At 56.8% G+C, this 15289-nt stretch overlaps 1 protein-coding gene across 5 annotated transcripts in view; it reads right to left on the reverse strand.

The window, feature by feature from the left end:
• Positions 1 to 15289, reverse strand: part of CNTN4 (contactin 4) — a 734964-nt gene that overhangs the window by 583013 nt on the left and 136662 nt on the right. For all 5 annotated transcript variants that reach the window (XM_051831896.2, XM_051831894.2, XM_051831892.2 and 2 more), the window contains one exon: positions 12271 to 12369. The gene's annotated coding sequence lies outside the window, so the exon portion shown is untranslated. The remainder of the gene's footprint in view (positions 1 to 12270; positions 12370 to 15289) is intronic.

The raw sequence follows: 15289 nt of genomic DNA on the forward strand, positions 1-15289 counted from the left end.
TGTACATTAGGTACTGAGAGAATTCAAGATATACCTCTGTTTTTAAGTTCCTGTATTCAAAGGCAGAGAGAGACATCCTCCACCTGCTGGTCCACTCCACAGCCAGGCTGGGCAGCCTGAAGCCAGAGCCTGTCATTCCAGCTGGGTCTCCCACATGGGAGGCAAGTACTGCACCCTCACCTGCTGCCTGCCAGCGTCCACTTTAGCAGGAGGCTGCACTGAAGAGCAGCCAGGACTCAAACCCTGGACTGCAATAGGGGACGCAGGCAACCCAACTGCACGTTAACTACCGCACCACAAACCACACATAGACAACCCTGCAATATGGGACGCAGGCATCACAAGCCGCACTTTAGTTACTGCCCCACACGTCCACACAGACAACCCTGCCACCCAACTCAGAAACGCCTCAGCTCAGTCGCCGATGACGGATCCGTAAGTCTGTACAGAAATGCATTCATGCATCAGAAGCGTCAACATACACACATTTTTGATTCAGGAATTCTGCTCAAGACATGCAGGACTAGGGGGCCACATCATGGTGCCGTAGGTTACGTCACTACCTGCGACGCTGGCATCCCACGTGAGCGCCGGTTCCAGCCCCAGCAGCTCCACTTCCCCCCCAGCTCCCTGCTAATGTGCCTGGGAAAGCGGCAGACCCCTGGGCTCCTGTAGTTGACCTGGATGGAGTTCCAGGCTCCTGGCTCTGGCCTGGCCCAGCGCTGGCCTTCGTGGCCACCTGGGGAGTGAGCCTGTGGCAGGATTCTCAGAGAGAGAGGCAGGACATGGAGACTGTCTGTATTTTATGCCCTCAGGCCAGAGGATGCATATCCCCAGTCTGGCCCTGAATCCAGATACGGGTGTTGTCTTACACAAAAGCTGAGGCTCCACAAGTCTGGCTACGTGCATTCTGACTGGGTGTTTCTAAGCTACAGCACGGCTTACATACCGCTGCACGCCGCACACGCGTGCGCTGAAGCTGCTTCGGGACAGGCGGCTTTTCTCGGAAAGCCCCCCCCACCGCCCCGTCACCAGGAAGCCCCCCCCGCCTCGTCACCAGGAAGCCCCCCACCACCCCGTCACCAGGAAGCCCCCCCACCGCCTCGTCACCAGGAAGCCCCCCACCACCCCGTCACCAGGAAGCCCCCCCACCGCCCCGTCACCAGGAAGCCCCCCACCGCCCCGTCACCAGGAAGCCCCCCCACCGCCCCGTCACCAGGAAGCCCCCCACCACCCCGTCACCAGGAAGCCCCCCCACCGCCCCGTCACCAGGAAGCCCCCCCCACCGCCCCGTCACCAGGAAGCCCCCCACCGCCCCGTCACCAGGAAGCCCCCCCCGCCTCGTCACCAGGAAGCCCCCCCACCGCCCCGTCACCAGGAAGCCCCCCACCGCCCCGTCACCAGGAAGCCCCCCCCGCCTCGTCACCAGGAAGCCCCCCCACCGCCCCGTCACCAGGAAGCCCCCCCACCGCCCCGTCACCAGGAAGCCCCCCACCGCCCCGTCACCAGGAAGCCCCCCCACCGCCCCGTCACCAGGAAGCCCCCCCACCGCCCCGTCACCAGGAAGCCCCCCCACCGCCCCGTCACCAGGAAGCCCCCCACCGCCCCGTCACCAGGAAGCCCCCCCACCGCCCCGTCACCAGGAAGCCCCCCCACCGCCCCGTCACCAGGAAGCCCCCCCACCGCCCCGTCACCAGGAAGCCCCCCACCGCCCCGTCACCAGGAAGCCCCCCCACCGCCCCGTCACCAGGAAGCCCCCCCACCGCCTCCTCACCAGGAAGCCCCTCCCGTGCCTGCCCTGGCAGCTCCCCCTGCAGCCCAACTTCTCACTCTCTTCTGTTTCCAGACGAGTCTTCGGCACAAGTCAACAGATGGAAGCTCGCTCACTCTCGCTCTCTCTCTCTCTCTGCTCCTCTCTATGTAATTCTGCCACTCAAATAAATCATTTTTTTAAAGAAACAGAAGATCAATTAAATGAACTATTCACACTTGGACTTTAAACAAGAGTCGTTCTCCAACACGAAGTTGTTCACGCGGCAAAGGCAGGTGTGAAACGCAGGCCACAGGCCTTCTACAGACCAAGGATCCTCAGCCTGGGGTGCCCCAGAGTGGGGAGCAGGTCTCCTGGAGCTCACAGCAGGGCGGGGCCAGGGACCCCAGGACAGGAGGTGTAGACCGCTGCCCGTCCTGGTTCTGCACAGCAGGACGGGGCCAGGGACCCCAGGGCAGGAGGTGTAGACCACTGCCTGTCCCTATTCTGCACAGCAGGGCAGGGCCAGGGCTCCTGGGGCAGGAGGTGTAGACCACTGCCTGTCCCTATTCTGCACAGCAGGGCGGGGCCAGGGCTCCTGGGCAGGAGGTGTAGACCACTGCCTGTCCCTATTCTGCACAGCAGGGCGGGGCCAGGGCTCCTGGGGCAGGAAGTGTAGACCACTGCAGGAGGTACAGACCACTGCCCGTCCTGGTTCTGCACAACAGGGCGGGGCCAGGGACTCCAGGGCAGGAGGTGCAGACCACTGCCTGTTCCTGTTCTGCACAGCAGGGCGGGGCCAGGGCTCCTGGGGCAGGAGGTGTAGACCACTGCAAGAGGTGTAGACCACTGCCCGTCCTCGTTCTGCACAGCAGGGCGGGGCCAGGGCTCCTGGGGCAGGAGGTGTAGACCAGTGCAGGAGGTGTAGACTGCTGCCTGTCCCTATTCTGCACAGCAGGGCGGGGCCAGGGCTCCTGGGCAGGAGGTGTAGACCACTGCAGGAGGTGTAGACTACTGCCCGTCCTGGTTCTGCATGGCAGGGCGGGGCCAGGGCTCCTGAGGTCTGAACCTTAATGCCTGCCCGCCTTGGTTCTGCTCATGGGAACTTATCTACCATGCCCTACAGAGACCAAAACCTGTCTCTGCTGTGATACATTGTTTGGGTGGAGAAGCAACAATGTGTTTTCATATGAGAACGGTCTCCTTAATCACCTTATTTTTTAAAGCAGTGCCCTTAGTTTAAAAAGCCTAGTACACGGGGAAGAAAAGGAGAAAATACCGATGCCCCACGCAGTCTAAAGGTTTCCGTTTCCTGCTAATCTCGTCTGTGTCAAGAACGAAATCATGGTGTGATCAGACCAGGTGCAAGTGAGAACTCATTGATCGGCTCGTCAACATCATCGGGAGCAGTGAGGACTCTGCGCTGCTGAGCCGGGCTGTGCAGCTGCGTGGATCCCAGCCTCACGTCCTCGTCCTGCAGGGTTGGGGACCGCGTGGTCACGGGCTTTCTCCTCTGTCCTAGGGGCTCGTCCTGCAGTTCCGTGTCTCAGGTCTCCACATCGGCAACAGGCTCTGCTCGCTACTCCACTGCCTGATCCCAGACGGAAGCTTTGCTGCAAGACAGTAACTCTCACGGGGACCAAGATTTTTCATTGCTTATTTGTATTATTCGTCACTCCTCTTGTTATTACTGGACGGATATCCTGTTAGATAACCTGGCAAGTAAAATACATACCAAACAGCGGCAGCTCTCTTCCCAGGACCTGAAGATAACAGCTGGGAAGCAGTGATTTTTTTTTAGGTCATCTCTGTGACACAATTTGAACCAATGTGATCTTCATCATCTCCCCTAATACATAATTATGTTAGCCCGTCAGCTATATGGTACACATAATCGATTATGTTTCTTCAAGAAATTTCTGGAGCTGTTTGTGCAGTCATTTCAGAAGATATTACTTTCAAAAATAATCATTAAAGTTGCCATTGGTCCATCTTAATAGCTGTGTGGCAGGTGTCTGATTTCAACAGCGTGTGAACTCCTCTACAATGGAAAACCAGAGGCCCACGGCGCATACCAGGTTCCTGAGTCGACACCGCATCCCACGTGCCTGCGATCACACCGGACTGCCCTGCTGCTCCGTCCTGACTGACCTGGTAGAGACAACACTCGGAGAAATGGCTGCGGACTTAAAGGCAACACCGCCACGCAGAACGAACAGTTGGGGCCGCTGGGTTATCAATGAGGCCGCGGAGCTGGCGCAGCCCCCTGGGTGGGCACGGCAGCGGCACCGGGTCAGCCGGAAGCACGAGGCTCACAGGTGGCTGTCGGCTGTGGGGCCTGGCTGCGAGGTAAGCGCTGAGACAGGAGTCAGTGAACGCTCATGCCCTGTCCCGAACTTTCCCTTCACCCGAGCGCTGTCCTGGGAGACTCGCAGCCCGCTCCACCTCGCCCACCTCCCCGCAGCTTCCTCACTTCCCCTCCCCGGGCTGAGCCTCCTACGCCACCCGTCACCCCTGCTCTTCTTCCCTTTCTGGGCGCTCAGTTCCTATTTGCCTGCTTTTCCTTCTCGGTGTTAATGTGCCCTTCCCATTGTAGCTGTTTTTAGCCTCACATTTGCATTGGCAAAGCAGGAGACGAACTAGAAGCGGAGGAAGCAGACTGCAGCTGGCAGAGGGGCAGAGAGCCCAGGTGAGCATGAGGAAACTTCAGAATGACTTGTGCTGTCTGCGCCCTCGTACACTCGGGACACTTAAGGGAAAGACAAAAAACGGTCCCGTCGGCGTCCCTTGCATATACACGCATATACACCCAACGCTGTACCAAGGTAAAGGTCGGGCTCCTGGACGCTGACGGACATTTCTGGGTAGAGAGAGGAGTTCGGGTGAATGTGCCCACTCTCACACACCCCTCCCTCCCCCCACAGGGACCCCTCCTCAGTCCCCCGGCTCTGCAGACCCCTGCCCTCTGCACTCAGCCCGTAAAGGCGTGGATGCGACTTCCGGCGACCACCTGGTACACTCTGGGGGAACCCTGAGCACCCACAAAGCAGACTCTGGAACAAACGACTGCGATTTGTGTTTCTGCTCCCAACACATTCTTGACATTCTTTATGTAAACACTCACCCATGACTGTCACTTTTCCTGAAACTGGGACTCAGGCAGTTCTTAATACCCAAGCATTTCCACTGATTTCCTTGGCTTCTCCTCTGTTTACTGGACATCCTATTTTTACCAATGTGACATCTGCTATGCGACCCCTACACAGTGTGGCTGAAAAGCCAGCCCATCACTCTGTAGCAGCACAAGGCGACTACCGAACCAAACTCCATCAGAGCCGATGCCTCAGCACCTCTCATCAGCCTGCCGCCAGACCCAACCACAGAGCTGGGTCAGGCCTCTCAGCAGGGGGCCTCTCCAACTCCTCACCCTGCTGCCCACCTGGAAACCCGGAGCCTCCTGCCCAGAGTGACAGCCATCCACGACTGCCTGCCCGTAAGTGACTGCTCTGAGATCTGTCTCTCTGAGTGGTAACGGGGACTTCGGACTCTGGACTTGGGATTTTCGTGACCGTGATACAAACCTTGAGAACGCAGCAGTCATACTATGTATAATATGACTATAATGTGTATAATAATCATAATAGTGTATAATATGAAGGAATGTGCCCCGACCCTATGATTGAGAATAATGCCGTATGTTTTGCTGCACTTACACTACTACAGTCGGAGTGCCTTTGAGACTGCTTTGACGCTCGGTGTGTGTTAAGATCTGTGGATCGACGAGTCTAACCATACAGGTGGCTATGCAGAGTGGTGCAGCCCTAGTGTGCACTGGTGTGAGTAATAAAAGCCTTCCATTGGAAAGACAGCCTGTGTCCGTGAGTTCCTTCTTCCCCGCGCTCTGACACATCGCCCTTAGACAGTCTGTGTCCATGTGTTCCTTTTTCCCAGTACGCCCACACGTCGCCCTTGAGCCCTGTCGAGCTGCATGACAGTAGGCGCTCGAGACAGGGGCCAGTGTGATGTACCAGGTAAAGCCGCTGCCTGTGGTGCCGGCTTCCCAAATGGGCACCAGTCTGAACCCTGGGTGCTCCACTTCCCAACCAGCTCTCTGCTATGGCCTGGGAAACAGTGGAAGATGGCCCAAGTGCTTGGGCCCCTGTACCTGTGTAGGAGACCTGGAAGAAGCTCCTGGCTCCCGACTTTGGATTGGCTCAGCTCCAGCCTTTGCAGCCATTTGGAGAGTGAACCAGCAGATGGATGGCTTCTCTCTCTCTCTCTCTCTCTCTCTCTCTCTCTCTGCCTCTGCAATTCTGCCTCTCAAGTAAATAAATATTTTGTAAAAAATTAACTGCCACAGACCACTTCACATTTTTTTAAATAAAGAAAAGAAAACTGACAAAGACGACATTGGAACAGCAGCTCTGGCCATGGCAGAAAAATGTGAGAGAGAGCTGTATTTTCCCTCCAAGTCTACCAACCTAAGGGGGCAGTGCACTGCCCATTCCGTCCTCAGGACGCAGGGGGGTCTGGCTGGAGGGCCAGGCAGGTGAACTCTGCAGAGATGCAAAGGGACACCCAGGACACACGGGCGGGCCTCCTCGGTCCCCAGCACACCCCTCGGCTCCCTTCGCAGCTCATGGGACCTGAGCACCCGCGGCTTCCTTTGATCTGACCACACGCTGCACCTGGGAGTCCCATCGTCCCCTCCTCCCCAGCGGGGAGCACTGTGCGTTTCTGGCCCCTCTGCAGTGCCCCCCGGTGAGCCGCTTCATGTGTGCAGTCACCAGCTGGGGTGCCCGGATGTGCCTGTGAACACCCCCAATACTCACAGAGGAACTTACAGTCAGAACAAGGCTCATATCACAAAGTCTACATTCTGCAACACCTTTTGTAGCATAATTTGGAAAGCACACAGATGTTTACTAGAATCTAGCTTCCAGGCACAAACTGCGAAAGATAAAGTACAGTTCCCAGCAGAAGAGAGTGTGTCACACATACTGGACAGACCAGGCCCTCAGGACTGAATGAGGGTCAGCGTATTCTGGGAGTGAAGAGGTGTCCACGGCATCCTGCTGAGTGGACAACGTAGACAACGTAAGTGCCATTTAGGTGACGTGAGACCAGAGGGCATGCAGAAATCCACAAATCAACACCTGGAAGAATTTTACAGCTTATGAATGTTATTTCAGAAAGTGAGGTTCTAGAGGATTTTTAACAAGCTTCCTCTTTTTTCCGTTTTATTTGAAATCTTTACAGTGGCCTTGCTACCGTGTGGTTTAGGTTTTGTTTTTAAACCAGAGCAACAGAGAGGAAGGGAAGAGAGAGCGTGAGAGACCCTTCATCCACTGGTCCACTCCGTAAGCCTTCAACAGTCAGGGCTGGGCCAGGCTGAAGCGGGAGCCTGGGACTCCGCTCAGGCCCCCACCTGCGTGGCAGGGGTCCAAGCACATGGGCCGTCATCCACTGCCTTCCCAGGCATATCAGCATGGAGCCGGACTGGAAGCAGAGCAGCCAGGACTCGAACCGGCGCTCGGATGTGGGGTGCTGGGATTGGGAGCGGTCGCTGAACCCACTGCACCACACCGGCCATACTGCTTCTACACGCAGGGAAAATCTCTAAAACCTCCACATCATGAAGTGTTAAGGCCAAATCAAGAGAGTACGCACTAAAACCTACCCTTGGATTATAATGATTTAATAACATTTTTCATTATTAGAAAATTCTTTGATGATTACAAATTTAGACTCACACACATTTGGAAAGACTGTTTTGGAACCTTCTAACCTATTTTTTCCTAATTAACATCAGGCAAACCTGGACTATAAAAAAACGGTCTAGTTAGCATCTCAGGTGTCGACGTGAGGCAGACTCCGCAGTCAGAAACAGCTGCTCGGCGACCCTCGCTCTCCAGGGGCCCAGTGAGTGGGCACAGCCTCGGCGGACGGCACTGAGGAGCCCGTACAGGCAGAGTAAGTGCGGTGCCTGTGGGCCCTGGGACCATGGACAGGCGCCATGGAGACACGCTGGGATGCATCCCGCCGAATGTATCCAGGAGAGCGCGTCTTATTGCAAGAATATAAATGAATTAATCAGTAAGCTTGCCACCCACACGCCAGAAGCATCCTGATTAAATTTAATGCAGTGAATGTGTGCAATCACCACCGAAATAATCATTGATTAAACAAAGCCCTTTGAGTGATGATTCCTCCAACGCCTTTGAAGGGCACGGCTTCGCCAACTCTGCAGGTTTGGGGGACACAGCCACACGCGGCGCCCAGCTGGGAGACTTCTCAAGGAAACCCGGCTCTCTCACGGGGCAGCGCAGGGAGTGCTTCAGGCCGGGGACCCACGCCTCCCCGGTGATGGATGACAGTCCCCCAGAGCTCCCAGCCCCCTCGTGTGCCGGTGAGGGGACCTGTGTATCCACCAAGAAGCAACTGCCTGATTGCCCTGCCACACACACACAGTGGAGCACAGGCTCCCACAGCTCCCAGCAGCCCAAACGCAGGCGTCAAAGGGAAGAATTCTCCAAGGGTCCTGTCTCCTGCGTCCTACACAAGTTTCTTTCCTTTAGGAAAGTGACTGATAAAGAAGGCGAGGGAACTGCCAGACCTGTGACGGAGGAGGTGATGTTCTCCGGGAGCCTCTGTCTTCCTCTCTCAGATGACTAGGATTTAACCCACGCAGCAAACGTACCTACAGACGCCAGGACCGCACTGAGGGACAGCTCACCCTGCCTTCACCGAGTTCCTACGCGCAACAGGTGCTAGAATGGAGGAAGCGAATCCCAACGAGCTGGACGTTCAGTGGCAGCACGAAGGTGAGACATCTCTGGACTGGAAATTACTCAGGCTCTCATTCTAAATGAGGGTGCACTGACACTCACAGGCACACTAAATAATCTGAAACCTGTATTCCAACTTAAAAAAGAGGGGTGAATCTCTAATGCTCACCCATCATAGATGCACTGGTTATATCCTCATATGAAAGCAGACTGGGAGAAGGAAGGGCACCCCAGCCTCTCCAATTACAGCCGAGGCTTGGCCAGGAACCTGTACCTCTCAGATGGACTGTGTGACCCTGCACACCTGTGTCCTAGGGGGACTGTGTGACCTGCACTTGTGCCCCAGGAGGACTGTGTGACCTCGCATACCTGTGTCACGGGAGAATTCTATGACCCTGCACCTGTGTCCCAGGACTGATGACCCTGCACCTGTGTCCAGGAGGACTCTGTGACCCTCACCTGTGTCCAGGAGGACTCTGTGACCCTCACCTGTGTCCAGGAGGACTGGGTGAGCCTCACCTGTGTCCAGGAGGACTGTGTGAGCCTCACCTGTGTCCAGGAGGACTGTGTGACCCTCACCTGTGTCCAGGAGGACTGGGTGAGCCTCACCTGTGTCCAGAAGGACTGTGTGACCCTCACCTGTGTCCAGGAGGACTGTGTGACCAGCACCTGTGTCCAGGAGGACTATGTGACCCTCACCTGTGTCCAGGAGGACTGTGTGACCCTCACGTGTGTCCAGGAGGACTACGTGACCTTGCACACCTGTGTCCTGGAAGCACCCTTTGACTTGACACCTGTGTCTCAGGAGGACTGTGTGACCCTAACCTCGGTCCTGGGAGGACTGTGTGAGTGTACACCTGACTGCTGTCTCACGCCCAGGAGCAGAGATGGAGCAGTAGACACGTCACACTTCTGGTTGGAACCCCTTCTTGCCCTCACAGCCTATCCTTTCTAAAGTCAAGCCCTAAGCAGCCCTTTGGAACCAGCGCTGCTGTGTCGGGAACGAGAGCCCTACTCACCCCCCCCACCCACCCCACAGGATACAGAGGAAGTCCTTACATCCCTTATACACAGATAGCCTTGGTCCCCTCTGGCATCAGAAGCCAGACCAGCCAAGTGTCAATTTTTCATTGAACACGAGAAAGGCTCAGGCTCACACAAAGTGCGTGGATTTTCTGAGGAGGCGCAGGTGTGTGCAGGTGTCTGCTGAAGAATGTTCTATAGGGAGTCACCGTGGTCAGGAGAATCGCAATGCTGCTCCCAACCGCCCTGGTGCAGATCCAACCACAGTGTCCACGCTGGGAGCACAGTTGAAGAAACCGTGGTGCATAGACACAATGGACATTCAGCATAAAGAAAGAGGGAAGCGGCTGCAGGACATCAGGTGTAAGAGAGAACAGGAGCCACCAGGAGCCGGGACGGGCAGCAGAGAGAGGAAGGTTGCATGACGGGTACCAGACACCGCGAGACAGAAGAGGTGTGTGCTGGTGTTGCACAGCACAGAGGGGCCTGGTCCACAACAGGCTACCACCAGGTTTACACAGAACTGAAGAAGAGCAGGACGGTTCCGAACATCAGGAAAAGTTAAAGAGCCGGGAAAACTATCGGAATTTCGTCTCTATACATTGCACGTATCTACAAAAACATTACACTACCCCTGTGGGTATGGACAATTATTACATATTAATGCAAAAGCAAACATCAGGGGCGGGTACTGTAGTGCAGTGAGTTAAAGCGCCACCCCCCCACTCCGGCCTAAGTGCCAGCAGCCCCTTGGGCACTGGTTCAAGTCCCACCTGCTCCACTTCCAATCCAGCTCCCTGCTAATGCACCTGGGAAAGCAGTAGGACATTGTTCCAAGTATTTGGGGCCCTGCACCCACATGGGAAACCTGGAAGAAGCTCCTGGCTTCAGATCAGATCAGCTCTGGCCATTACAGCCATTTGGGGAGTGAACCAGCGCATGGAAGACCTCTCTGTCTCTCCATCCCTTTGTTAACTCTGTCTTTCAAATAAATAAAATAAATCTTAAAACATCAAAGAAAATTCTACACTGAAAAAGACGAGAACGGGACAAGTCAGAAGAGCAGATGACTTGAAACACCACGCCCTACCCTCCAACTCTGGGCTCTCAAACTGTCACCTTAGGCAGCGCAGGAGTCACAGCGATGTGACTGCCACGTGACAGACACGACAGGTGGGGGCAGAACAATATCCTATTAGGAACTGGGATGCAGCCCAAACATTGCTTTCATACCAAGTGAATCTCTCGTGCCTTGATTCCTATGCATCATTCCAGGGTTCCACAGACCAGCTGTGAAACTGCTGATTTGTCCGCAGCCTGAATTTCTTTGTTGGGAAAGAAAGTGGCTCGTTGAAATGGCCCTCTTCCTCTAAGGAGAGGGGCTGCTGCTGCCTCCTTCCCAGCCACACGCAGGCCACCTCAAAGGGAAGCCAGTGATTCATGCAGCCAGAGGCGGCCGCACCGCAGGAAACGCGGCTTTCAGGGGGAGACCTGGGAGACCGGGCGCCACGCCTCCTGTGGGCGAGGAGCCAGCAGAGGCGCTGAATGCTATCTGCTCCACCCAGGCAGAGGTCGCTCCTCCGCAGCGCCTGACCACACTGAAAGGAAGCCCCAGGCGCCGCGTTTGTTTCTTCGAGACAAGACACATCCACGCGATAAATGCACTGAACTGCTCATTTGGTTTCCTTTACAATGCAGTGATAACAGAGTGTGTTGGAAAAGCAATGAAAACAACTTCTGCAATTCTGTCGTTGGTTTCAGCAGTGAGCGCCCACCGTATTCTGCTTTTACACGAAAGCCCCAGGCCAAGCCCAGCGCCGCTCTACAGAGGTGGCAGGCATTGTGCATCCCTGCCCCCCGCCGACTCCGCCCTGCTCCTGGAGGCCTCCTGCTGTCCTTCCCGCAAGAGTCCAGGGCCGGGAAACATCTGAGGCACAGCAACACCAGGAGTGCCCCTGCAGAGACAGCACGCAGCTCCCAGGGGCAGGGGCAGCCCTCGAGTCCAGAGCAGATGAGGGGATTGCACACAGACCCTGGCCACACGTGGTTTGCAGTCTCATCAGCAACACTGTTTTCTCAAATATGGCCGAATATGCTACAGCTGGTGTCTGTTGGGGACAAGCTCCCCATTCTCCCTCCCCGTATGGCAGACACATCAGCAGGGGACCGTTTAACCCCCAGCCTTCCCACAGGTGGACACCCAGACACAACAGGGCAGGTGCACAGCCTGTGCCATGCCCCTCGCTGCTGCTCACCACGCGGCCCTGCCACGAAGGCTCCATCTGCCACGGGCCAGCCCCTGACACCGCAGAGCCAGGAGCAGCTTCGGATCGCGCTCCTCAGTGCTTAAGTGAAAGAGAAAAATGAGCCCAGGTCCCCTTAGCATGTGCTGTGATGCATTTTCTCAGCCCGGCAGCCACGTCGGGCCCTACGTGACGCAGAGTGGGGAGAGGTGGTGATTCAAGCTACCTTGGGTGTGACGGGTTAGAACCATCAGGAACAGCTCGGACAGGGGCGCCCGTGTGCACGGAGACAAATGGGATCTCAGACACATCTCACGTCTGCTAGCTCACACCGCGAACCCGGCAAACCCTCCTGGCAGGCGACGGCAGTGGAGAAAATTCTCACTTTGCGGAGGAAGGAACAGCGGCACGCGGGGCAGGACAAGGGCGAGGTCCCGGACACTGTCCAGGACGACTGCGGCCTTACCTCAGCACGAGGGCTCGGGTTCCCTGAGACCACGGTGCACAGACATCGCGGGGGTCCTGGCAGAGCCTCAGCCTTGGGAGCGTCCGCACCGGCCAGTGGCTGCGAAGCAAAGAGAGCACTTTGAGCTGAGTTCTGCAGAACGGGGGACAGGAACGAAAGGGACAATTCTCCAGGGAACAAGTGGTGCTGCAGACGGGACAGAAAGAGCGGAAGCCGCCAGGCCTCTCGGCTCCCACCTGGGGCGAGTTCTCGGTAAGCAGAATCTGCGGTGCAGACAAGCACAGCTCAACTGAAGGGAGACGCAGGGGACGAGACAGAGAACGCTGGCTCGGGCTGGGGGACAAGAGCACGCTTCTCCCATCAGAGAGAGAGGCCCGGCCCCTGGGCACTGGCCCCCCGCAGGGACAAGGTGATCCACGAGGCAAGTGGCAAAGGCGCTGAGGACGGGAGCGTGGGAGTCGCGCACGGACCCCAGTGTGCTTGGGACTCGCGGTGCAGAAAGAAACACACAGACGCTGAGGCCGACTCAGCAACTGTGACAGTGACAACAAGGACACAGACCGACCGCAGCTGACCTGGCCTCTAGCCAACCGCTACATCAGCGGGCAGTGCTGGGCCACCGGGAGGCCAGCCTGCCTCAGGCCACAGGCTCTGAGCGGCTCTGGAGCCCAGCTCTGCGGCGGGCACCGGGTGCACACAGCCAGGCTTCCACTCCAGGGAGGCGAGCAGAAAGTGCTGGAGGAGGAAGAAGCGTGTCCTCTGACTCCCGCCACGGCCAGCGGAGGACCTGTCCTGCGTGGGCATCCGCAGACAGCAGGCCCACGGCCAGCGCACGGACACACCCGGCTCCACGGCGCCTGGACCCTCCCTCCAGACTCGCCGGGTTCCCTGTAGGTTTCACGGGCCCTCCCACGGTCTTGGTTCAGCAGAACAGACCGAGCGTTTATGAAGCTCTAACAGAACGGTAACTCCGGCACGGAGCCGCCATAAATAACAATAGCGTACGACCCGCAGCACGGGGGAAATTAGAGCTGTTTCCTTCTCCAAATGTGTTGTGTTCATTTATTTTGACAAGCGTAATTTAGTTTTAATTATTCATCATATGGTAGGGGATATGCTGCAGAATATTTCACCAAGAAATGAAAACTTCGATCTGTGATGGGAAGTCCTGTTCACAAGCAATGTCCTATTCAGTACCTGCTGGGAACCACGCAGAGAACCAGAGCGGGAGTCCTGGAGAGAGAGGGCTCTGCGGCTGCAGGGAGCGGCCAGCTGTGGCCCGCATCCCCCCACACCGTGTCCTCTTCCACGCCCTGCCTCGCACACCGCAGCGATCTGTCAGGGTCCCTGTTGTGGAGACAGGGTTAGGAGCCGCACAACCCGCTCAGCGCTCCTTCTCTTAATTTGACCGACGGGTTCTCAACCAGGGACCACTTTGCACCCCCCGGGGATGTGTTTGGCCGTCAGGCCTGGGGACTCAGAGGCCAAGGTACCTGCTCATCCTCCCTGCACCAGGAAGTCAATGCCCGCCCAAAGTGCACCTGTGCTGAAGACGAGCAGCCCCGGCTGCCCAGGGGCTACACAGCAGGGCAGAAAGCACAGGATGGCTGCCCTCGTCTCTCCCAGAACAGGAGGCCCACGCAGATCACACAACAACCTGGATCTCCGGCCAAGCGTCTTGCCTCAACGCATATTTCATAAAATAATGCAAGATGTCAGCGACCTCTGGAAACTAATGGGATACTCCATACCCAAAACTAAAAAAGCTTGAAAGTAAGAAAGTCCCCCAAACAGTGGCTGCTACACAGCAAAGCAGAGGAGGAGAGCAGAGAGGGGTCTGCCAGCAGCGCCCACCATGCAGGGGAGGGGACAAGGCGCTGGCTGAGGACCGCACTCTGCCACACCCTCAGTGGCATGGGCTCTCAGCCATGGCCTGCAGCATCTGCACCCCAATCCTAACTTCTCCGGCTTGGAACAGGGGCACAGCTGAGCAAGAATCCCCACAAACAGCTCCTCGTCTGCAGAGTTCATTGCCGTTTATGGGACAGGCAGAGAGCACAGGCTCTTCTCCCTGCGTCCGTTGTCTGGGGGATACCTGGATCGTGCCCACAGGTGCCCCGACGTGGGAGGAGGCCCCTGAGCACCTGCACAAGAGTACAGGTCTGCCATTCCCAGCCACTGTCCCCATCGCTCCCCCACACACCTTGCTGGCCTGAACCCAGGAGGACGCTGGGGAGGGAGAGGCAGGGCAGGGGCACTGGAGCCCGGTCCGGAGGTCCCCAACCTGAGATGCAGAGAGTGAACTCACCGGGCAGCTGACCAGGGCTTGGTGCAGTCCTCATCCCACGTCTCCCCCTCCTTCCTTAGACAACAGTGCCTGGGCCGCACACAGTAGCAAGGACTAAGTGAAACCATCAATGGAAAACAGTAACACCACAGTGCCCGGTGCGCTCCATGCTCTGTGCGTGTCCTTTGTTAAAATAAAAATCTCTCGGAGGGGAGCACAGCAAAGCACCGGGGAAACGGCAGCCCCAAGCCAGGAGCAGCTTCTGCCTGTGCCAGTCATACTTCAATGCAGGAAATGAGCAAATCAATACATAAATAATACACAAATAACAAATACGAATACAGAAAGGTCAGGAGCTCAGGCTAAGACAGAAGACGCCAGTTCCAATTGTCTGTGCAGTGAAGGATGAGGGTTTCCAGAAATGACCTGAGAGGCAGGCTGTGTGGGCGGAATCACTGAACCCCGGGCTGGGGAACCGGGCAGCTCGGAGCCGCTAACCTGAAGAGGTGCAGGTGCACGGGCACGAGGGAGAGAGGTGCAGCCACAGGAGCCGGCGGGTAGCAGGTGAGGGTCTGCGTAAGCAGCAACTCACCCCCAAGTACAACTCTTCCTCTACAACCCCGAGGTCTGCTTCTCACTGATCAGCAAGCAGAAGTCCCAATACTCCCAGCGACAGAAGACACGAGACAATCTCTAGCACTATTCAAGGAAACTTCCTAAAGTAGCAGAAAG

The sequence above is a fragment of the Oryctolagus cuniculus genome, chromosome 10 (assembly GCF_964237555.1).
Source record: "Oryctolagus cuniculus chromosome 10, mOryCun1.1, whole genome shotgun sequence".
Classification (NCBI taxonomy): Eukaryota; Metazoa; Chordata; class Mammalia; order Lagomorpha; family Leporidae; genus Oryctolagus; species Oryctolagus cuniculus.